Below are 23,060 nucleotides of genomic sequence, written 5' to 3' on the forward strand. Positions count from 1 at the left end.
TGAAGGTCCATATAGTCAAAGCTATGATTTTTTTCAGCAGTGATGCATGGCTGTGAGAGTTAGGCTATAAGGAAAGCTGAGCACCAAAGAATCAATGCTTTCAAACTGTGGTGCTAGAGAAGACTTTTGAGAATCCCTTGGAGAGCAAGGAGATCAAATCAGTGAATACTTAAAGAAATTGATTTAGACTATTACCGTAAGGTCAAATATTGAAGCTGAAGCTTAGATACTTTGGCCACATGAGGAGAGGATGGGACTCATTGGAAAAGACCCTGATGCTGGGAAAGATTGAAGGCAAAAGGAAAAGGGAATGGCAGAGGATGAGATGGATAGTGTCATGGAAGCAATGAACATGGGCTTAGTCAGACTTAGGGAAATAGTGGAGTATAGAAGTGCTTGGCATTCTATTGTCCATGGGGACAGGAAAAGTCAGACATGACTGAATGGCTAAACAACAACAGATGATGAAACTCCCTCTACCAATGATGGTCAGCACATTCTTTGGAATTTTGTAGTTTTTAATATGGAAATATATTTTGTATGATTGCACATGTATCAAATATATCAAATTGCTTGCTGTCTCAGGGAAGAGGGACAGGAAGGAAGAAGGGGCATAATTTAGAACTCAAATTTTTTTTTAATGAATGTTAAAATTTGTCTTTACATGTAATTGGGAAAAAATATATATTTTTTTAAAAGGAATTTTATAGTCTTAGAGAGTTGTATGAAGCACTGAGAGTAATGTGACTTGCCCAGGGTAACATCACCAGTATCAAAACTGGTTTAAAATCACTAACTGAAATAGTACTATTAGTAATGTAGATTCAGTAATCTATGTTATGAGTTAAATAGGCTTTTTGTGGACTGGCCTGGGAACCTAGCCAACATATTATTAATTTGCTTCTGTGGGGAAGTGAATTCTGTTGCCTTGATGTAAGAAACATGATGGCTTAGAGAATACATCTTGCTTTCTAGGACCCTGGAGGGAACCCACCCCTGTGTCAAGTGGGTGGGCCATTTGTATATAAAAGACACATCTAAATTAGGAGTTCATAAACCCAGGAATGCCTGCATGTTGTAATGGGTGAGAGTAGTTCCTAAAAAATCCTTGTAGCATTTGATTAAAAAAAGGGAAAGCTAGGGAATTCAAAGCAAAAGTTGACCAATATCCTCTCAGCTTTGACCAGGAGCTTTCTCTGACAGTGTGTTAGATGGGAGTTCTGCCAGAGTGATGGCTAGACCTTCATTACAGTTCACAGGCTGCCAGCAGGAGACCACTTATGCTCATGGCTGCCCAGCCATCTATATGACACAGTATACTGTGAATGAACAAAGAAGCCAACTGCCTTCCTACAAAGCTCCCATCATAATGAGGGAGTCTATTTAATTTTACATTTTTAGTTATTTCATATGCAGGTGGGTTAGAGGCCCATATATTTGCAAGGTTTATTCAGACAGTCACTGGAAATATTGGTTAATGAACTCCATGGCTCTCCAGGATATGCAAATGATGTGTCTGGTGTGTCTGGTCTCCTTTGTTACTTAGATAACATCAAACCAGCCACAGACTCATATGGAGAGAGGGCCAACCCCTCCACAGTTTGGGATTACAGAAAATGGCAGGTTTCCATCTCTTGCTTGGGAGGAGAGAAGTCACACTCTTTTGTCCATATGGGCATAGAACTGTGCAATCTGCAAAGTATAGATATGTGATGTTTAGATAGAAAAAGACACAGTACTGTAAATTGTGCTCCATCAAAGGTATGGTTCATGCAAAGGTCAATGGAAAGCTCACAAACTGAAAAATTCTTCCTTTTTCCCTGTAGATGATACAAATCTATACAGATCTAGGAGGCAGGCAGGCAGCTTTACTTAGGGTCAATGTGTATGTGTGTGTGTGTGTGTGTGTGTGTGTGTGTGTGTGTGTGTGTGTGTGTGTGTGTGTTCTGTGAAGGATGAGAGGCCTGGTTATTTAATGAAAGTCCCAATGCCATTTAGCTACATTACCTGTAAAAAAGACTGAAGTTTTTTTCAAAGCTTACTCTGTGTGACTTCAGGAGGATTCTGCTCAAGTGCTCTATAATCCTTACAAATGTTCATTATTAATGCTGCAAATACTCATAGAGTATCTCAGATGCAAGAATGTCGGGCAGCTTTTCAAACATTATTTCACGAATCTTCAAAACACTCCTGTGGATGGCAAATATTGTTCCTCATTATGGGGGTAGACATGAAGAAATGTTATTGACGTGATTTGCTCAAGGTTATAACAGAGTACAGCCTGCCAGAATCCCATTCTTATTAACTGAAGGCCAGAGCTCAGATGGAAGGTGCCATCCAGAAATACAGCCCAGGTTCAAATTACTCAAAGGTTCCTTCTGGAAAAACACCGAGCAACTTCAAACTGTGTGACTGGAGGCATTGAGTCTGTAGAAAACTGGGTGATAGGAACCTGATACTGAAATTTGACAAACTTATTTAATTAAGAAGAATATTTAAATATAACACACTACCATGGAATTTATATGGGAATAGTAGAAATAGAGGAGCCTCTGTGATTTCCTTAACTGTAGGGATTTCTTCCATCTAGACCAGGGGTTCTTAACCTTTTCTGTGTCTCATGGACCCCTCTAGAAGTTGGGTGAAAGTTATGGACCCTTTCTCAGAATGATGTTTTCATTTTTATTTATAATTTTTTTCCTGAGGCAATCAGGTTTAAGTGACTTGCCTAGGGTCACACAGCTAGTTAACTGTCAAGTGTCTGAGGTTGGATTTGAACTAAGGTCCTCGTGACTCCAGGACTGTGCTTTATCCACTGCATCACTTAGCTGCCCCAGAATCATGATTTTAAGTAAAGGAAATGCTAAATTACAGTGAGAGGCTAGTAGAAATAAAGATGTAATTTGCTTTTTTTTTTCTCATCAAATTTCTCAGATTCCCTGAAATCTTTTCACAGACCCCAGGTTAAGGACATCTGACTAGATAGATTCAACCCTTCTATGACTTTATAAATAAGTCCTAAGGATTTACCTACGGTGAGAGGATTTAAACCCCGGTATTTCTGACTTTTCTTACACAATTGCATCTTTAAGAAACAAACCAAACAACAACAACAACAAAATTTAAAAAACCAAACAAACACCAAATGTTACTTACCCATTTGATGCCAGAGGGCAAATTGTGATGGAGTTATTTCTCCCAGGCAGTTTTGCTGGACTTTACTCTCCTTGGTCTAGGGATCATCCCTTTTGGGAAGATGAATGAATGAATGAAAAGCATGAAAAGAAGCATTTTTTAAAAGAGCTCCTACTGTGTGCTAGGCACTGTGTTTAGCCCTAGAGTCACAAATACAACCATGAAACACATCCTGCCCTGGAGGAACTTATTTTCTAATAGAAGGAGCTAGTAATATGCAAAGGGAAGTGTTAACCAGGAAAGGAAGCTTTGTTCTGGAAAGTCTCAATGGAACAATAGTGTAGTAGTGAATTGATAAGCTTTTGTAGTGGTGATCTAATTATTGTTCCCATAACAAGAGGAGTGGAGAGAGGGAGGCATGCTATGCATAGCAGTAAAATGGGAAATGGCCAGTGAAGAAATATGGGAGGATCTTAGTATTCAGAACATGTGCATTTACTTAAAATACATAAATAAAATACATTTTATATAAATATATACATATTTTATATAAAATATACATAATATAAATGTATAGAGTATAGACGTGTGTGTGTGTGTGTGTGTGTGTGTGTGTGTGTTGAAAAGGCAGCTAGGAGGCTCAGTGGATAGCACTCAGGGCCTGGAGTCAGGAAGACCTGACTTCAAATCTCACCTCAGGTACTTAATAGCTGTGTGACTTTGGGCAAGTCACTTAACCTCTGTTTGCTTAATCCACCAAAGAAGAAAATGACAAACCACTCTAGTATCTTTGCCAGAAGAACCCCATGGACAGTACTGTCCAACAGGGTCATGAAGAGTTAGACATGATTGAACTACTAAACAATAACAACATATGTTAGAAAGAGGAATGAGGTGTCACAGTGGATAGAGAATCTGTCTTTAAGTCAGGAAGACCTAGGTTAAAATCAGTTACCATTTGTTAAGCACTTTTTATATTCTAGGCACTGATGTGAGAGCTGGGGGCACACACACAAAAAAAGCGAAAAAAACCCACAGTCCCTACTCTCAAGGAGCTCCCATTTTAATTGGGGAGACAACATATAGATATATGCATATATATACACATATATATATATGTGTATGTATATATACACATATACATATATATGTAGATACATGTATGTGTGTATATGTGTGTGTGTGTATGTGTATATATATGACATAGTATAAATAGGAGATAATTCCAGAAGGGAAAGGGGATGGGAGGGGAGAGAAAGGAAGGGGAAAGACTGGAAGAAGTCTATAGCAATTTGGTTTTGAATTGAGTCAAAGGAATCCAGAAGACAGAGGTGAGAAAGGGAGAGTTTCAGGAATAGAGAGAGGGCAGCCCATGCAAAAGCACAGAAATGGAGGATCTTGTGAGAGGAACAGTAAATGGGCTATTGTTGCTCTGGATCCTATAGTCTAAGGAAGGGATTAAAGTGTATTAAGATTGGAAACAATAGGAAGGGTCAGGCTATAAATTATTGCCATTGAAATAGTTCAGGTGAGAGGTGATGAGACTCTACACTAGGATGGTGGAGAAAAAATAATATGCTGACAGATTTCATAAGAGTGTGTTGAGTGTGAGTGAGAAGCCATGGATGACACTGAAGTCACAAACTTGGGTGACTGGGAGCCTAAATTCAGGAAAAGTTCGGAATGTTAGGAATGGGGAGGGTTTGAGCAGGGGGAAGTTCTATTTTGGACATGCCAAGAACTCCCTCTTCTCTCTTCATCTGTCCATCCCCAATGGTTATCATCTCATGTCTTTCCTCCCTCTTATAAAACTCTTTGATAACCGTCTAGAATCAGTGCTTCCTCTTTCCTTCCCAACTTTCCTTATCCCTCTTGCATTTGGCTTCTAGCCTCATCATTCAACTCAAACTGTTCTTTCCAAAGTTAGCAATTATCTTTTAATGGTCAAATCTAATGCCATTTTCATGGTCTTGGTCTTCATCCTTCTTGACCTCTCTGTAGCCTTTGATATTGATGGAATCCTAGTAAAGCTCCCTCCAGCCCCAACGTTCTAACTTCCTTATGAGCCACACTGAATAGCAGGCATGTCCTGATTTAACCACACAGTCTGGCTTTAACCACACCACAGGCCCCTAGACTCATTATAGCCACTGCTCCTGCCTAGCCACTGTCCTCTACCTTGACTCAGTATCCTAACTTCCTCATATATGCCTCACTGCCTCGCCAGAACAACAGGTGTGTCCATGAACTCATTTCTCACAGAAACAGCAGACATGTCCATGTGATGGGATCCCAGCCACTGCCTCTAGCTAGCCATTGCCCCCAGACCGGCTCTTCATATTTCCCACAAAAACAGCAGGTGTGTCCATGCATTCAACCACAACCACATCCATCTAATCTCAGACAGGACCACAATAGTCAGCCAATCAGAAAGCAGCACCACCAGGAGGCCTGAGCAGGATGTAGACCCCAAAACAATAGAAGGGACTTTCCCTAAGTAAGCACCTGTATGGAAATAGTAAAGAACTGACCTAGAGTAAACTCATGACATAGAGAGGCTTATTATAATACCATTATCATATATTAATGTCCCCCCAAATGGATTTTTCTGTGTGCATGTGGGTCAGTGCATCCTCAGTTCCACTGAGGCCAGAACCCTCCCCAAATACCTAATCCCTTAACAAAACTCTTCCCCATTACCTAATCCCTTAACAAACCCCTCCTGCCTTTTTAATATTAATAATTTCTATTGTGTAATCAGCACCATTACACTATAAACTTGTCTGTCTTCTCTTACTAAGTTACTGGTTCCTCTTGGAACTCAGCCTGTTGCAGGCAGCATTACCAATAAATGCCTTAACTTGGATTAGAGTTGGTCTGAGTCTGAATTCTTTGAGATGACCCCCGTAACAAACCCTACATTTATAACATTGGTTCTCCTCCTACCCGTCTGTTCATTTCTTCTTAATCTCCTTTGTTGGATCTTCATCCAGGTCATGTCCACTAATTGTGGGTGTCCTACTGGGCTCTACCCTAGGCCCTTTTCTCTCATTATATTATTTCACTTGGTGATCTCATCAGCTTCGATGGATTTAATTATCCTCTCTAAGCTGATGATTCTCAGATTTACTTATCTAGTCCTAAACTCTTTCCTAACCTCCAAACTCCACTCCCTGTTGGATATCTAACACTGAATGTCTCATTGTTATTCAATCATTTTCAGTTGTGTCTGTGTCATGTCATGTCATTAGGGGTTTTCTTGGCAAAGATATTAATGTGATTTGCCATTTCCTTCTCCAGCTCATTTTACAGATGAGAAAACTAAGGCAAACAGAGTTAAGCGACTTGCCAAGGGTCACACAGCTAGTAAGGGTTTAAGGTCAAATTTGAACTCAGGTCCTCCTGAATCCAGGGATGGTGCTCCATCCACTGCACCATCTAGCTGCCCCGACATCTTTAATTCAACATGTATGTCCAATAGTGGATTAATTTTCTTTTCTCCAAAACCCTCCCTTTTCCCAACTTCCCTATTAATGTCAACTTTATCACCACCTTCCTAATTATCCTTGACCCCTCACTCCTTCTTATGCCCTTATAGCCTTTAAGTTGCCAAATCCTGTCAATTTTACCTTTACAACATCTCCTCTGGATGTTTTTTCTCTCCTCTGACACTGCCACTACCCAGGTGCTGACGCTCATCACCTTGAGCCTGGACTATTGCAATCACCTATTGGTTTGTCTCCGTGCCTCAAATCTCTCCTCACTCTATATCCATACTCCCTTCAACTGTCAAATTAATTTTCCAAAAGTGTGTTCTGGGGGCAGCTAGGTGGCACAGTGGATAGAGCACCGGCCCTGAAATCAGGAGCACCTGAGTTCAAATCCGGCCTCAGACCAAACACTTGACACTTAACTAGCTGTGTGACCCTGGGCAAGTCACTTAACCCCAATTGCCCACCCCCCCAAAAAAAAGTGTAGTTCTAATTATGCTATCAATAAACTCTAATGGATCCCTATCATCTTCAAGATTAAATATGAAATTCTTTGTTTGCCATTCAACTTTCCTCCCCTCCCCTTAATCCCTTTCCAATCTTTTCCAGTCTTATACCTTATTCCACCCTTCCCCCCCCCTTTTCCCCCCTTCAATATACTCTGAGATCTGGTGACAGTGTGCTCTTTGCTGTTCTACAAACATGACGCTCTATCTGCCAATGTTGCATTTTCACTGGCTGTCCCTCATGCCTAGATTTTTCTTTCCTCATTTCTGCCTCCTGGTTTCTCCAGCTTCCTTCAAATCCTAGTTAAACCCCAACTTCTGCAACAAACCTTTGCCAGTCCCCCTTAGATGTAGTGCCTTCCTCCTGCTTATTATCTTTAATTTATTTTGTATGTATCTTTTTGTATGTATTTATTTTCATGTTGTTTTCCCCTCCATTAAACTGTGAGTTCCTTGAGAGCGGGGGTCCTTCTTTGTATCTCCAGTGGTTAGCAAAATGTCTGGCACGTACTACGCATTTAGTAAATGCTTGTTGACTGACCGACTGAAATATGAGGATTGAAAAAAAAATGCCATCATACTTGGCAATTAAGAGATCACTTGTCATGTGTGAGAGAGCAGTTTCAGTTGAATACGAGACTGGAAGCCAGACTTCATAGGGCTTAGAAGGGAGTGAGAAGAAAGGAAGAAGCAACATCTACCGATTATAGGTGACTTTCTCAAGGAGTTTAGTCAGGGAAGGGAGGAAAGACATAGGATAATACGTAGGAAGGATGTTTGGATCAAATGAAGGTTGTTGTTTTGTTTTTAGGGATGGAGTGACAAAGGTATGCCTTTCCCATGCAAGAAAGTCATAATTTGCTGGAGATGGAAGGTATAATCTGGTGGAGAAGACTTTACGGAATGGAATCAAGTGTGCATGTAGAAGAATTTGCCTTTGTAGGGAGAAGAACTACCTCTTTATGTGAGGCAGAGGAAGACAGAGGTATGTGTGTATCAGGTGGAGGGGGGGAAGGGGGGTGTCTGAGGGATGTGAAATGAGGAAGCTCATTAAATAGCCTCAATTTTTTTTCAGCAAAGCATAAGGGTAATGTTCTTTGCTGAGGGGGTATTTGGAGGGGATGCTACGGGAGTCTTGAGGAGGAATGAAATGCTGAAATGAGTGGGATACTAAATTGCCGGGGGGGGGTGGGTGGGTGTAAAAGTTTATTTTATATAGCATAACATTCTATTATATAACAAATTTGTAATTGACCAAATCAGCACAGTTTCAAAATTCATTTTCTTCAGCTCTAGTGAGCAGCACCTGAATAGGAATAAAGGAGACAGATAGTAAGAGTCTGACAAGGTGTGATTGGTGATAGAATAAGGAGAAAAGAGATTTGTATGTGGAGAATAGTGTAGAGTCGAACAAATTCACCAAGGAGAGCACCAAAGGGAAATAGGAAAGGGAGGAGAGAGTGTAGCCAGTGCACAGGTGGTGGCCTGGGAAAGAACTGAGGAGTGGAAGGATTGGAGGTCATGATTAGGACAAAGAACAGGGTTTAGGTCCAGAAAGGACCTCAGTGTTTGGTGTCTTATCCTGCCAGGTGATCTTCAGAATCTTCCAAAGACCATTCAAATGGAAGTGCTTCAGTTTCCTGGCATGGTGCTACCTGGTATACTGTCCTGGTTTCACAGGCACACAGCAATGAGGTCAGCACAATGGCTCTGTAGACCTTCAGTTTGGTAGTCATTCTAATACCTCTTCTCTCCCATACTTTCCTTCAGAGCCTCCCAAACACTGAGCTAGCTCTGGCAATGCATGTGTCAATATCATTATCAATGTGTGCATCCCTGGAAAGTACACTACCAAGGTAAATGAACTTATCCACAGCATTCAAAACTTCTCCATTTGCTGTAACCGATGGTTCCATGTATGGATGGTGTGGTGGTGGCTGATGGAGCACCTATGTTTTCTTGGTGTTAATTGTTAGGCCAAAATTAGCACAAGCAGTCAATTAGCAGATCCATACTTTGTTGCATCTCAGCTTCAGAGGCTGCATTGAGTGCACAATCATCTGCAAACAGAAAATCATGCACCAACACTCCCTCCACTTTGGTCTTGGCTTGTAGTCTTTTTAAGTTGAACAATTTACCATCAGTGCAGTAGCTGACCTTGATGCCATTGAAAACATTTGAAAACATGGCTGAAAATATTATGCTAAAAAGCATGGGAGCAAACACACAGCCCAAAGCAAGAGAGCATTGTACATTATCTAGAACCAGGCAAGCATGTCATCATGAAATTGACTTATAAGGCTGATGAACTTCTCTTGGGCAATAATCTTGACATAATTTTCCATAAGCCCTTGAGACTGACAGTATCAAAGGCCTTGGTCAGATCTACAAACGTTGTGTACAGACTCTGTTCTGCTCCTGGCATTTCTCCTAGAGTTGTCGGACAGCAAACACCTTATTAACTGTTCCTTGGGCCCTTTCTGAAGCTACAGTGGCTTCACAGGACAATCTAGTACCTTGACCTTTATAGAGATGGACAATGGAGGCGTCCTTGAACTCCTGGGGGATAACCTTCTCTTGCCATAAAACCTGGAAAATTTTAGTCAGCTTTTGTATGAGCAATAGACCCCCTTACCTTGTAAATCTCAGCTGAAATAGAATCAGCACCAGGTGCTTTGCCACAAGAAAGGAGCCCAATGGCATTCAAAACCTCTTCTTCAGTTGGAACTTCAGCTAGGGAGGGATTGACTTCAACCTGAGATAAACAGTCAGTGGCTTCAGCACTGATTGATGATGGTCTGCTGAGAACACTATGCAAGTGTTCAGCCCATCTCTCTCAGATCATCTCCTTATCACTGATCAATGTGGCTCTACCATCACGGAGTAGTTCAGATGCACCATAGGTCTTTGGCCCATAAATAGCCTTCAGGGCATCCTAAAAGTGCTTTGGATTATTATTATCAGCATAAAACTGAATTTCATCTGCCTTCTTACTGAGCCAAGAATCCTGCATCTCTCTAAGCTTTTCTTCCAGGAAAAGCTATCTGTGCTAATTGCCTTCAATTTCTCCCCTCCACTTTACTTCTCAGCTGCTACAAACATTATTAAAAAATCTCTGAATTGCTGCCTCTCGGACTTCTTCCCATCAGATTATGAACTCCTTGAGAGGTGGCGCTGCTGCATTTCTTGTGTTTATATCATAAGTACACAGCACAGCGCCTGGGCACATAACAGGCCCTTAATAAATACTTGATGCTGGATTGCTTGATTCATACTCCGTGCCCTCAATGCAGTCTTTGATAGCAATTTACCCTCACCTCCCCAACTCTCTCTTCCACGGGTTTTTGTGATAGTGTTTCTCCATTGGTTCTCTTCCTACCTACTGGCCACCCTTTAATTGCTTTCCTTTTTTGCCCTGATGGCACTCACCCTAGTAAGCCAATTAGTGGGAATGGAGAAAGCAGCTTCTAGTGTTACGGGTATCCAGGGCAAGGGGTGAGGCCAAGCAGGAAGAAGGAGGTAGAGGAAGAGGAAGAGAGTTTCCTTCCCTTTCCAGTTGACTTAGGAGAGTGAACTTCCCTAAGATGTTCCTTCTTTGCTCAGCTTTATTCATTCTTCCACTTTTGAACTCAAATCGATCTCCAGAAGCCTCCTGTTTTGCTGTGTGACTCCACAGGGTAACTCTGCATCCTTTTTTACAGTTCAGCATTGCTCCACTCCCCTCATCCCAGGGTAACATCCACCCCCTCCCCTTTCCAAAGGTATGGAAACCAAATTGACCTTTTCCAAGTCACAGTGAAATAAACATTGCAACAACCACAATAGTAATGACAGCTCTTGAAAGCCTACGAAAGTACTTTCCTTACAAGAGGAAATTTTGCAGATGAGGAAACAAGGTTCACCATTTGGGTAACAAAATGACGTAGGAGTCCTGGATGTAGAGTTAGTAAGACCTCAGTTTAAGTTGTGGGACTCTGGGAACTTAGGGGCCTCCCTTCCCCACTAAAGGAAGAAGCCTCAGAGAAGCTCAAATCTCAAGTCACCCTCCTGAAGTAAGGCCAAAATCTCCTTTTCTCACCTGAGGAGGCTGAATTTTCTAGACATTCCCCTTCCCTTCCCTCTCTCTCCCAAGAAAATCAGCACCAGTCCTGGAACCTTAATCTGTACATGGGTCCAGATTCCCTATTTGTTCCAGCCTCCCCATGCCTGGTCCTGCTTGACCCAGACAAGAAACCTACAAAAATCCACCAGGTTTTATCAGCTTGGGTGAACCCTTCCAATGGTGATCCCTGGAAGCTCTGAAGTATTTCCGTTTCTCCCTGACTATCCTTCTGATTGTGAATATTTCCCCTCAATAAAGCTGCCTTACTTTATTTTCTCTTTGCCGACTCTCCTCTTGCATTGTATTCTGTCTTGTGGTGCTCTACCTTTATTTGTTGGTGTCCCTGAGGATCATGAACCTTACTCAAATTACATTAAGGCACCCTGGGCAAGTTTAACCTCTCTGGGCCTCAGTGGCCTTATCTGGAAAAAGATGGATTTGAACTCAATGATCACTAAGGGTCCTTTTCAGCTCTATGTCTGTGAATCTGAGGAAGTCAAGTGTCTTTAATGCTAAGGTTACTAACTATTGGAGCTGAGACTCTAACCAAGAGTCCACGTTGTCTTGAATTAAGCCACCCCGTGGTTACACCGGTAAAGGCATTCTCTTGTTCAACCCTTAACACATCTTGCCTTCTTTCACTTCCTAGTCCAGAGAATGATTCAGGAATGTAAAAATGACCACTTACAGTATAGTATACTCACTTTATCAGAAACTCAATTTTACCTAGACTGGCAAGGAATGTTTTCAGGTTAGGGTTATTCCTGCTTCCCTCATCTTTGTTACTCATTCAGCTATGATGGGGACAGTCTTCCTTCCCTCTGCGGATCAAATCTAGTTCTTCTGGAGTCTGGGATGGGAGTCTCCTGATTCATGTTTCATTTATTTTCTATAATCCCAAGGGAAATACAGCCATGTTGACAGCAAATTGTAGAAGGAAACAACTCTTGGTTATGCTTAACCAATAGAATCTATCCATTTAACAACCCAACAATCATTTATTAAAGGCCTACTATGGGCAAAACACAATGCCAGGCCCAGAGGGCATCCAAAAGTGAATGAATGACACAGGGTCTCTGCCCTTAGACTAGAAAGTGACTCAGCCTGGTACACAAATGAATACAATACAAATTAGGATATTAATTGCATACAAATAAGAGAAGACTACTTTGTGATCCAAGATAGGCTCTTCTGGCATTGTCTTTTCCAAGGCTTAATCCTCTGTGAAAGAGCAGAATCTGAAACCTAGATGGAACCTTGAAGGCACTGCTTTCCTAAACCACCCCAAGCAGATAAGGGATTATAGCATGGAATGATTTAGGTAGTTAAATAGATGGATTGGAAGCCAATGTCCGTTTCTGCCTTTGCCATTTCACTATTTTACCATTTAACCTTTAAAATACCAAGATTCTATTTTCTCCTTTCAAAGAACCTTAAAAAGAACTTTTTAATCCCTAAAGTTAGCCTCCTAAACAGTGGGTGGGTAAGACTACTTGTTTATAAATCGCTCTGTTGATTGTCCAGTGAGATCAGCTTTAAAAATGATTACCTCCCTGCTGAGAGGGCTGAAATTTTATATAGCTGTCTGGATTTAAATCATTTCAGATCTGTGATAACAAAATGAAATATCCATAACAAGACTGAGCATTAGAACTTCAAATAAAAGATAAATAAGGTCAAAGAGTGGACAGGACCCATCAGGGCTGTAATTTAGAGGGTTTGAGAGTATACCAAGCATACGAGAATGTACTATGACCAAAAAATATCTCTGCTGAAGGTATTTGCCATTAGAGAGAAAAGTCTAGAATTTGTACTCACAGGAGAGCCAACAAATGAAGTCTCTATCAGCCACTCCCACTTTAGTGTGAATTTGTTTAATCTGATGCTTTTTTTCCCCCCACAATTAATTGAAATTTTACCACTAAGAGTTGGGATAGAGGGATATAGGCCCTGTCTAGAAGAGGCCAGGCCTGAAAGGCTATTGAAGTGTATTTCTATTGAGGTGGGAATTTTGAGGACACTTGATCAGTTTGAGAGTACTCTGAGGACATTAGATGCCAGCTTGGGGCTGAGCGGGACAGAAAGGGCAAAGAACAAATTTTAATGGAGACAGTAGAGTATAGTGGATAGGACTCTGTATTTGGAGTCATGAAGACCTAGATTGAAATCCCACCTCTGATATTTACTAGCTGTGTGACCCCAGACACTTTTCTTTGCCTTAGTTTTCTCACCTATAATATGAGGGAGTTTCTTCTAACTCTTAATCTATTATCCTATGAATGCTTGTTTATCCATCCTATGAATGAAGCACAATTGATTATGAGGAACAAAATATCTTGGCTATAGAATCTAAAATAGTTTTTAAAAATCTAGAATAATTTTTAAGACGGGGTGGGGAAAGAGGGGAGATGGGATATTGTTGGAGGCCTTAATCAGGATCCTCTAGAGAAAATCCCTAAATGAGTCTAAAATGGCCCGAATCCTTACTTTGGCTAGCAATATAACCGAGAGTCAGTTCCGGCCCTCTACCAAAAGAGGGTGAAGAGTCTTGGAGGACTACTTAAATTGAAACATAACAGCTGGGGGAATCTCTCCGCTTTGGGTAAGTGTGTTGCTCATTTCCAAGTGAGTCCAGTAATCTATTTTTCCTGGCTCATAGAAATTCATTGCCTAAAGAGAAATGATTGGAAAAGACTAAATGAAAATGATTTCTGAAATGTAGTACAAGAGGTTCTTAGCACATACCAGTTTCCTTTTCTCATCTGTAAATGAACAGCGGCTACTTCCCACTAATTAATTCTGTTACCCAAATGCTCTTACCAGAATCTCTTGGCAACAAAGTAGCCTTTGGCTCCCCTGGGGTGTCACTATAGGTCCCCAGCTCCCCTAGCATAAGCAGCCTGGAAAGAGATTGCTCCTGAGAGTCATTATCAGAAAGAACCAGAAGTGTCCACAAGGAGATTTCTCAAAGTTTCCCCAGCCCCAGTGTGAGAAAGGAAGCTCTGGGTGTAAATGATTTGTCTAACGAAGTGCAATTAGAACACAGCTGAAAGCAGTTGGGGTTCAGATGAAGTGGGCAGGATTTGACCTAAAACAAGGATGGAAAAAATTATTATTGACAATAATATATAGCATATCTCAACTTAGCATATTAAGATTTTTCAGAATGCTTTCTATATGTATGCATTATTTCATTTGAATATGGGGGAAGGGAAAAAGTATAGAGTGCCTGTCACTACAGCTAAGGGTTTTACAACTATTACCTCATTCACTCCTTACAACCACTCTAGGAGATAGGTACTATTATTATCCCCAATTTTTTCAGATAAGCCAATAGAGGTTAAGTGACTTGCCCAGGGTCATACAGCTAATAAGTATCTGGAGTTTTATATAGTTGTCTGGACTTAAATCATTTCAGATCTGTAATAACAAAATGAAATATCCATAACAAGACTGAGGATTAGAATTTCAAATAAAAGATAAATAAGGTCAAAGAGTGGACAGGACCCATCAGGGCTGTAATTTAGAGGGTTTGAGAGTATACTATGCATATGAGAATATACTATGACCAAAAAATATCTCTACTGAAGGTATTTGCCATTAGAGAGAAATGTCTGTAATTTGTACTCACAGGACAGCCAACAAATGAAGTCTCTATCAGCCACTCCCACTTTAGTGTGAATTAGTTTAATCTGATGCCTTTTTTCCCAACAATTAATTGAAATTTTAGCACTAAGAGTTGGAATAGAGGGATATGGGCACTGTCTAGAAGAGGTCAGGCCTGAAAGGCTATTGAAATGTATTTGTACTTAAGTCTTTTGAACATAAGTCTTCCTGACTCCAGGCCTAACACCTTATCCATTGTGCTACCTGGCTGTTTCTGCTCTCTAGGGAGAGAAGTAAGATGGGTGTTGGTACAATGACAGTATTTCCCCAAATAGGACATGACAAATGATTTTCTGAATTTGGGTCTTTCTCACTCCAGGCCAGGCGCTCTATCTATTGAACAGTCTGTGCTAAGAATCTCTGCCCTGATCCAAACCTAATTTTTTCAGTTAAAAACAGTGAGGTTATAAGAGTTAAAGGGATTTGGTCAAGGTCAAGAGAGTGATCTGGTTCTGGAGTAGTGCCATCTGGTAAGAAATGAGGTGATGATTTGACCTAGGCTCCTTCCCTAAAAGGAGGTTTTGTAATTCATAGCCCCACCCTCCAATCAGAGAGACAGAGAGGGGTGATGAGATGGAGTAACCAGGGCTGAAGGGATCTTGCAGGATGATGAGGTTTTCTCAATAACTATTCTGGAATTTAGTAGAAATAGATTTCTTCTAGCTGTAACTCCAGTGACGGAATAATCTATACAGATTAACTGAAGGCTAAATTGAAAAAAGTAGTAAATAAGGGGAAATGAAAAGTTATTTTAAAAAAAGAATATGGAGTCTTATTTGTAAAAACCAATGTTTCTACTCAAATTTGGTGACGTATTTCACAGGATCATAGAACTTAGACATGAAAAGAGTTTTCTGGATCCAGCCTGAACAGGCTTTCAGAAGAGCTGATTATTAAATTTGCAGTGTGAGCCTTTATATCTCAGAAATCGACAGACCCTACAAATCATAGCTTCATTTATTTATTTTTGTTGTTGATTGTCTAGAAAAAAGAATGTGATGGAGAAAATGTAAATAATGCAGATTAAATTTAAAAGTGTGTCATGGATACATATCCCCACCACCCTCCACCAAAGCTGGTTGTTAAACATTTATCAACGTGCTACTTCCTAAAAGGGACCTTGCAGACCAGATAATCCAATCCCTCCCCCAAACCCTTCAAATTCAGAAGAAGAAACTGACTGTCCCTTTCCCCCAAGGGAATTACTTAAGAATTCAGAGGTAGTAAGTAGCTGAGCTGGGATTTGGATTCCAGTCTTCTGATTTCTGGATCTGGTGCTCTTTCCTCTATATGATGCAAAATCATGTCATACTTTTATTCTTACTTCTAACCTGAATCAGACCGCCCTTCTGGTAGTCTTTGTTTTACTGTGCAGTGAGAAATTCCAACTTGAAGACTCAAAAAAAAAAAAGGAGAAAATTTAAATCCTATGTCTGGCCAGGCGTTAAGTCTACCTGGCAACTCCCAAGCAAAGAGCCAGTCCCGACATCTTTTCTTGCTTGATTCCAGATCATGCAGGAGCTGTCTCTCAAGTAATGGTATTGATTTCAAGATATCTGAAGGAATTAAATCCAAGGCATAGTGATTTTATTTTTTTTTAAGATTTTTTTTTCAAGCAATCAGGGTTAAATGACTTGTCCAGGGTCACATAGCTAGTAAGTGTCTAAGGCTGGATTTGAACTCAGGTCCTTTTGATGCCAGGGCCAGTGCTCTACCCACTGCGCCATCTAGCTGCCCAGGCATAGTGATTTTAAAAGACAAAGGAAAAAACTAATTCAACACATGGAAACATAAGGTGTTTTTTTTTTAAAGGCTTATTTTCCTTAAGTCTTTTGGAATACCCTTTATATATGAGAGCTAGATGTGGATACAAGATGATGCAGGTTTAAGCCTCAGCTCTTTGACTTGTGTGACTTTGGACAAGTCATTTCACTTCTCTGAGCTTTAGTTTCCTCTTTTGTAAAATAAGCAAAATGGACGAGATGGTCTTTGAGATCCCTTCTGCCACTAAATCCAGGATCTTAGGACTTGGTAAGTTTCCATAATGTTATTGACTACACAACAGTGGGTGAATAATAGAAAGGCCTTCAGTGTGCCAATGACTTCACAGCAATGCTAGTGCAAATAGATCCACATATGATACTCCACATATGCCCCCTTAATGGAGTTTCCCTTAGGGAAAAGGGCATTACTGGGGACAGTTAGATTCATATGATCAGAGCCCCTGGAGGAGAAAGGTAAACTGGGAGTGCTGGATCCTAGGGTTAGACTTTTTTAAGCTTATTATTACTAGTTGGTTGAGATTACTGAGGTAAGCCTGCATAATTAGCTTATTTACCAGCCATTGTGTTTCTGAGCTGGCTAACTGACAGCTTTGTTAGCTTAAGTGACCAATGCCTCCCTTTGAGTGATGCCTATTACAACTTCACAAATTGAGCCTAGTTATTGCCAGAATGGCAGACAGCTGTCATTGTGGACATAAGCATATGCAGATGAATCACACAATTCAGGACAGACACAGATATTTGCCAATGCAGACGTTTTAGAGGCTTAACAAGTTGGCAACCACCGCGGCCTCAAGTTGCCTTAATTGTGCAGATCAGCTCAGTAATCGTGCCCAAGAAACCAAATCAATCCTTTTTTAAGGTTCCATTGATTTTTCCGGAGCCATAACTAGCAATTTCTGCAACTGGGATGTATGGTAGCTCCAGAGGGAGCTAAAATAATGCTGAAAGGGGAGCAGGTGACCTAAGTGACTTGTTGCCACTACCACCAGGCAACATCCTGAGAGGATCCGCTATCATCTAAGTTTCTCACCTTGACACAAAGCCTTGTTTGGCCCTCCCTAGTTATACTTCTGGGTTTTTTCTTAAGTCTCTGTTGTTTTTTTTTTTCCCTCAGTCTTTGCAACAGTACTAAGTTTAATGCCACATCAGACTGAATATTTCTCTTTGAATCAGCTGCCTAAATCACCTTTGCTGACATCTGGTAAGTGAAAAGTAGCTCACTGCCTTAATCATGGTTTTAGAATAAAAGAAAGATTTAATTTAGGGTTGCTGCCAGATGTTGGTCTTTTATGTTAAGACAGAGAGGATTTCTAAATTAGAATTCTTTCCTCCAGTAAGTTACATCTGACATAGTGGACCTCCACAGTCCTGGGCAGAAATTTCCCACTGATGGCTGCCCTTGTTACCCTGGTCTAGGAAGAGGCAGTTGACACAGCAGTGTGCTAAACCTTCTGTTCCTTTATAGCTCAAATCTGTTACTCCCAGGAGGCATTCACTTACTATTAAGCCAGAGAAGGAGATGCCACCTGGCTATCATGCCTGGCGCTGCTGCAGATGAACAGTTGCCATGATACTAGGTCTGCTTTGCCATTGTGTTATACCCTTGATTTCTGATGTAGCTCTCCTACAGAGAGATTTTCTCATTTATGTGATGCCACAAGGAAAGGTTTAAAGGGAACTTCATAAGCCAGTATTTCACCAGCTGGGTTTCACATGATGTGACTGGTGGTTTTGTGAGAAGATTTCAAAGCTAGTTTAAGCTGTGGCTTTGGGCTCACATGGACCTGGTTCAATCTTGGAAGATTGTCAGTCATAGTTAGTGATGGCTCAGATCCTGGGACCATCTGAATTTGGGTCTTTTCTAGATCCCTACCAGTGGTCTTTGGTTCCCCTACCAGCATTAGGCTACAATATACATTTAAATATAGACTAAGTTAATTAGAACACATGTAAAGAACAAAAAAGGGACTCTTAGAACTCACTTTCTGGTCAGTATCATTTCCTGCTTCCTCTCCCTATTCCCATTCTGGGTTCATTCAGAGCCCCTTTATGCCACCCAGTTAGTCAAGTCTCTAACTGTGGGGGCCTATGGCCTGTCAAAAGTCAGCTGCCATCTTTCCTTCACTCTGGACTCTGCATCCTCATTTGCTCTGGCATGCTCCTCAGTCTGTATCTCTGCCTCTCAGTCCTCCATCCTTCAGTTGTAATATCATCAGATCATCATGTTTCTTACAGTTCTAGGCTTGGCTTCAGAGTGGAGCATATCTGTGTTCAGTGGGTAATGTGCTAGTTTAGTCTCAGTTTCTGGCTCTTGTTCTTTACAGTATCTATCTCCAGAGGCTGCATTCTTCCCCTCCCTTTCTTTAGTCAACTTGATGGTATAGTGGATAGAGTACTGGATTGGATCTGTGAAAAACTGAGTTCAAATCCTGCCTTAGATATTTACAAGTTGTATGGCCCTATTAACTTTTCTCTACCTCAGTTTTCTCTTTTGTAAAATGGGGATAATAATGACACCTCCCTCCCAAGGTTGTTCTGAGAATCAAGTGAACTAACATATGCAAACCATAAAGGCCTAAATTATGTGTACTCTGCTAAGCATTTTACAAATATTATCTCATTTAATCCTTACTACAACCATGTCCAACTAAATAGCCCCATTTTCTTCAGCATATCCTTATTTGACTAGGGCTCAAAGACTTTCACTCCTGTTTGCCTTTCTCTTGAAACTTCTACATTGTAGTTCTTCTGTTTTTCTTCAGTGCTGTCTGACTTTTCGTTACTCCATTTGAGGTTTTCTTGGCAAAGATACTGGAGTTGTTTGCCATTTCCTTCTTTCTCCAGCTCATTTTACAGATAAGGAAACTGAGGCAAACAAGGTTAAGTGCCTTGCCTAGCGTCACACAGCTAGGAAATGTCTAAGGATGGATTTGAACTTGGGTATTCTTGACTCTAGGCCCAGCGTTTTCTCCACTGAGCCACCTAGCTGCCCCTAAATTATATATATATATATATATATATATATATATATATATATATATATATATACACCCACTGCTTTGCACTTGTAAACCTGGGAATAGTAATCAAACCCATACATTCCTGGAAAGAATTGTTAATCAAATACCCTATGATTTCACTTACCATCCCTGTAACTTTCTACATCAAATCACTTCACCCTAGCTATCAGTCTCCAATATATATTTTCTTTTCTTTTCAAGGACTAAGTTGCTTTTCACATTTGTTATCTCCGGTGCTTAGCACTGTACCTGACCTATTAAGTGCTTAATAAATACTTTTTCATAGGGCCAAGCTAGACAGTGCAGTGAATAGAGGAATCAGGTAGACCTGTTTAAATTCAGCCTCAGACACTAGAGCAAGTCACTTGATCTGTTTGCCTTAGTTTTTACAATTATAATATGAAGATAATAATAACTCTTATCTCCCATGGTTGTAGTAAGGATTAAATGAGATAATATTTGTAAAATGCTTAGCAGAGTGCACATAGTAGGCACCTATTAAATCTTTCTTTCTTTCTTTCCTTCCTTCCTTCCTTCCTTCCTTCCTTCCTTCCTTCCTTCCTTCCTTCCTTCCTTCCTTCCTTCCTTCCTTCTTCCTTCCTTCCTTCCTTCCTTCTTCCTTCCTTCCTTCCTTCCTTCCTTCCTTCCTTCCTTCCTTCCTTCCTTCCTTCCTTCCTTCCTTCCTTCCTTCCTTCCTTCCTTTTTTCTTTCTTCTTACTTTTTGTCCTTCCTTCCTTCTCTCCCAGTAGGCTGCTAGTCCAAGCTTTTAATATGTGTGTACCATAGAATTTTTTTTCCGTTCCATGCATGAGGGGCTAAGGGCTTTTGAATCTTTTCAGAATTGCTAAATTCCATTTAGTATGACTCTTTGTTGTTCATGCCCATAACACTAGCAATATTTTTCTTCCTAAAATATTAAATTTGAAAATAAGTTATAACAACTGAAGCTAGAAAAGGTCAGAAGCAGATTATTAGCAGTATTTCCTCAATGGCAAATAGCCGATAAATGGAAAACCAGTGTTTAAATTGCTTGCTATTAGATTCATCTAATCTTGATTGTTCCAAGAGTATTTATAGATGGAACTAGAAGGACAATAAAAAGACAGGAAATAAAGCAGATTTTCCCATGTTCCTATAGAGAACTTTTCTCACCAGGAACAAAATTACAGATATATCAAAACCATTATTATATGTAGGAATTTTAAAGTGTGAAATAAATTTAATTTCTTTATTTTGGGCTGCAATTTCCCCAATCTCTCTTTCTCCCAGGGCTATTCTACATCCCTACAACTTCTGGACCCCCATTTATGGGTTCTGCCAATATATTTAAAGGCTCAAAGTGTTCTCTGGCCAGATTGTCTGGAAAATGCCCTTATATACACTTTTCTCTGTACAGTTTCTTGAAGAACTTTTTTTTTAGACCCTCTATATGAATCTTTCTCCTCTTTAGCTCTCCCACCATTCCCAATATTGATTTCTCTTAGCTTCCTACTTTGGGTCAAGAGAAAGGGTGAAAACTATTTTTCTTCTTCATGAAAAGGCTCAGGCCATGTATGTGAATTGGGGAATGTAGAGGTAAAATTCCCTAAAAGCAGTTCCCACACTTTCTAACTCTTTGCCCCCCACTGATTGGACAAAGCTTCCATGACAAAGCTACTGGGTCATCTAAGAGCATCAAAGCTACATGGAATCTGGGCTTCCCACTTGAATTGCCATGTTCATCACTGTAATCTACCCTGATGATCAAATGAGTTTCCATTTGGAAACTGAGAGGCCATGGCCAGAGAAGCTAAGTGCTGTGGTATGCTTGTTGCCCATCCTAGGGCAAAGCAACCTCTTTGTGTTAAACATTCAATGGCTTCTGATTGTCAAACTCTCACTTTAGGACTCATTTTGTCCCAACATTGAACCTGAAGTAAGAGGGGGCTATTGGGCCTCCAGTGCCATGCTAATTCCATTTCTGCTAGGTGCAACCTTATTATCTTAGCAGCCCTATTTGGAAACACATTGCTGTTGGAAACACTGCTGTTGGAGATGGAAAGGCACTACTGGGAAAGTATTGGCTAGATAATCAAGTCTAGTCTGTTACATAGCCAGTCCCAGGCCTGGTACATTAAGTAAGTAAAAGCTTCCAGGAAAATGAAAACCTTTGGATGGCAAGTTCAGTAATTGGGGGCCACAACAATCAAGTGAAGAATAATTTTCATTTATAAATGGTGAGGATGGGATTATGGGCCTCTTGTTACTGTTTCCAGCCATACTCCCAAACAGAAATAGCCAGGAGAGTCACCTTCAAATGTAAAGGACAGTAATATATGCCCTACAAAAGCTTTCAACAATACAACATTGATTTTTTCCCCCTTTTTTGCAGTGAAATTGCTGGGTGTTTTCCTAGTATGCTATTTACTGTACTTCATTTTAGCTGTATTTATAAACTGTCTGCTTGGTCTTCCTGCCAGCTTCATTGAGGGCCCATTGTAGTGAAAAACTACAAACATGCCAATATGTCTGAATTCCTTATCTATGAAAAAAGAGATGCTGAATCTCTAAGCTAAAGCCAAACTCTCTCAGGTTTAGGATAACCAGACTGTAATGGAAAACAAAAAACAAACCTAAAAACCCCAGGGGGATTTCCCACAAGTACAGGGAACTTGTACACAACTAGTAGAATATATTGGGGAAAGGATAATGCAAATATTCCATTATTGCTGCTATTGTCATTTATTTTTTATACTTGCTCCGTATTATATATTTTAGCTTTTATGTTATTTAAACTGGTTAATGATTAAGAAACTCCATACAACACAGCCATGCTGTACACACAGGGATAAAAATAACTTAATCTCTGAATTTTCAGGTTCCAGATGTTTATCTTCAGATGGTCCAAAAGTCTGTCTTGAATATTTGATTCCTTTCTCCCAGCTGAGATCCTACCATCCTTCTGCAAGGCACACACTTTTTGACTTCCTTTTTTCTCCATATTCACTTCAAATTTATATAAGGCCAAGCACGATTGACTTGAATGGTCTTATTAGGATTGGCAGTGTGGCTTGGTGGACTTGCATTTGCAAAGACCAGGGCCCCCAAACTACCTGTAGACACTTATTAACTATATGAACATGTGCAGGGCACCTCCCCAAGCCTCAGTTTCCCCAATGGTAACATGGGGATAATAATATACTTCTCTCCCTGGGCTTAAAGGAGATAATATATGCAAAGCACTTACAATAATAGGATCATTGATTTAGAGCCAGAAGGGACATTAGTTAGACATTCTCTATCAGGGCTTCTTAACCTGGCAAACTTGGACTTGTTTTTTTTTTTTTTAATTTTGACAACTGTATTTCAATATA

At 40.4% G+C, this 23,060-nt stretch overlaps 1 long non-coding RNA gene across 3 annotated transcripts in view; it reads left to right on the top strand.

The window, feature by feature from the left end:
* Positions 1–7,698: 7,698 nt before the first annotated feature.
* LOC110222929 (uncharacterized) overlaps positions 7,699–23,060 on the top strand; it is a 69,399-nt gene continuing 54,037 nt past the window's right edge. For 2 of the 3 annotated variants that reach the window (XR_013487516.1, XR_013487514.1), the window contains exons 1-4: positions 7,699–7,842; positions 7,944–8,117; positions 8,903–8,988; positions 17,802–17,888. This is a non-coding gene — a long non-coding RNA (uncharacterized LOC110222929). The remainder of the gene's footprint in view (positions 7,843–7,943; positions 8,118–8,902; positions 8,989–17,801; positions 17,889–23,060) is intronic. The other variant, XR_013487515.1, reaches the window with a different exon arrangement.

The sequence above is a fragment of the Phascolarctos cinereus genome, unplaced genomic scaffold (genome assembly GCF_003287225.1).
Source record: "Phascolarctos cinereus isolate Bilbo 61053 unplaced genomic scaffold, phaCin_HiC Scaffold_5;HRSCAF=322, whole genome shotgun sequence".
Lineage (NCBI taxonomy): Eukaryota > Metazoa > Chordata > Mammalia > Diprotodontia > Phascolarctidae > Phascolarctos > Phascolarctos cinereus.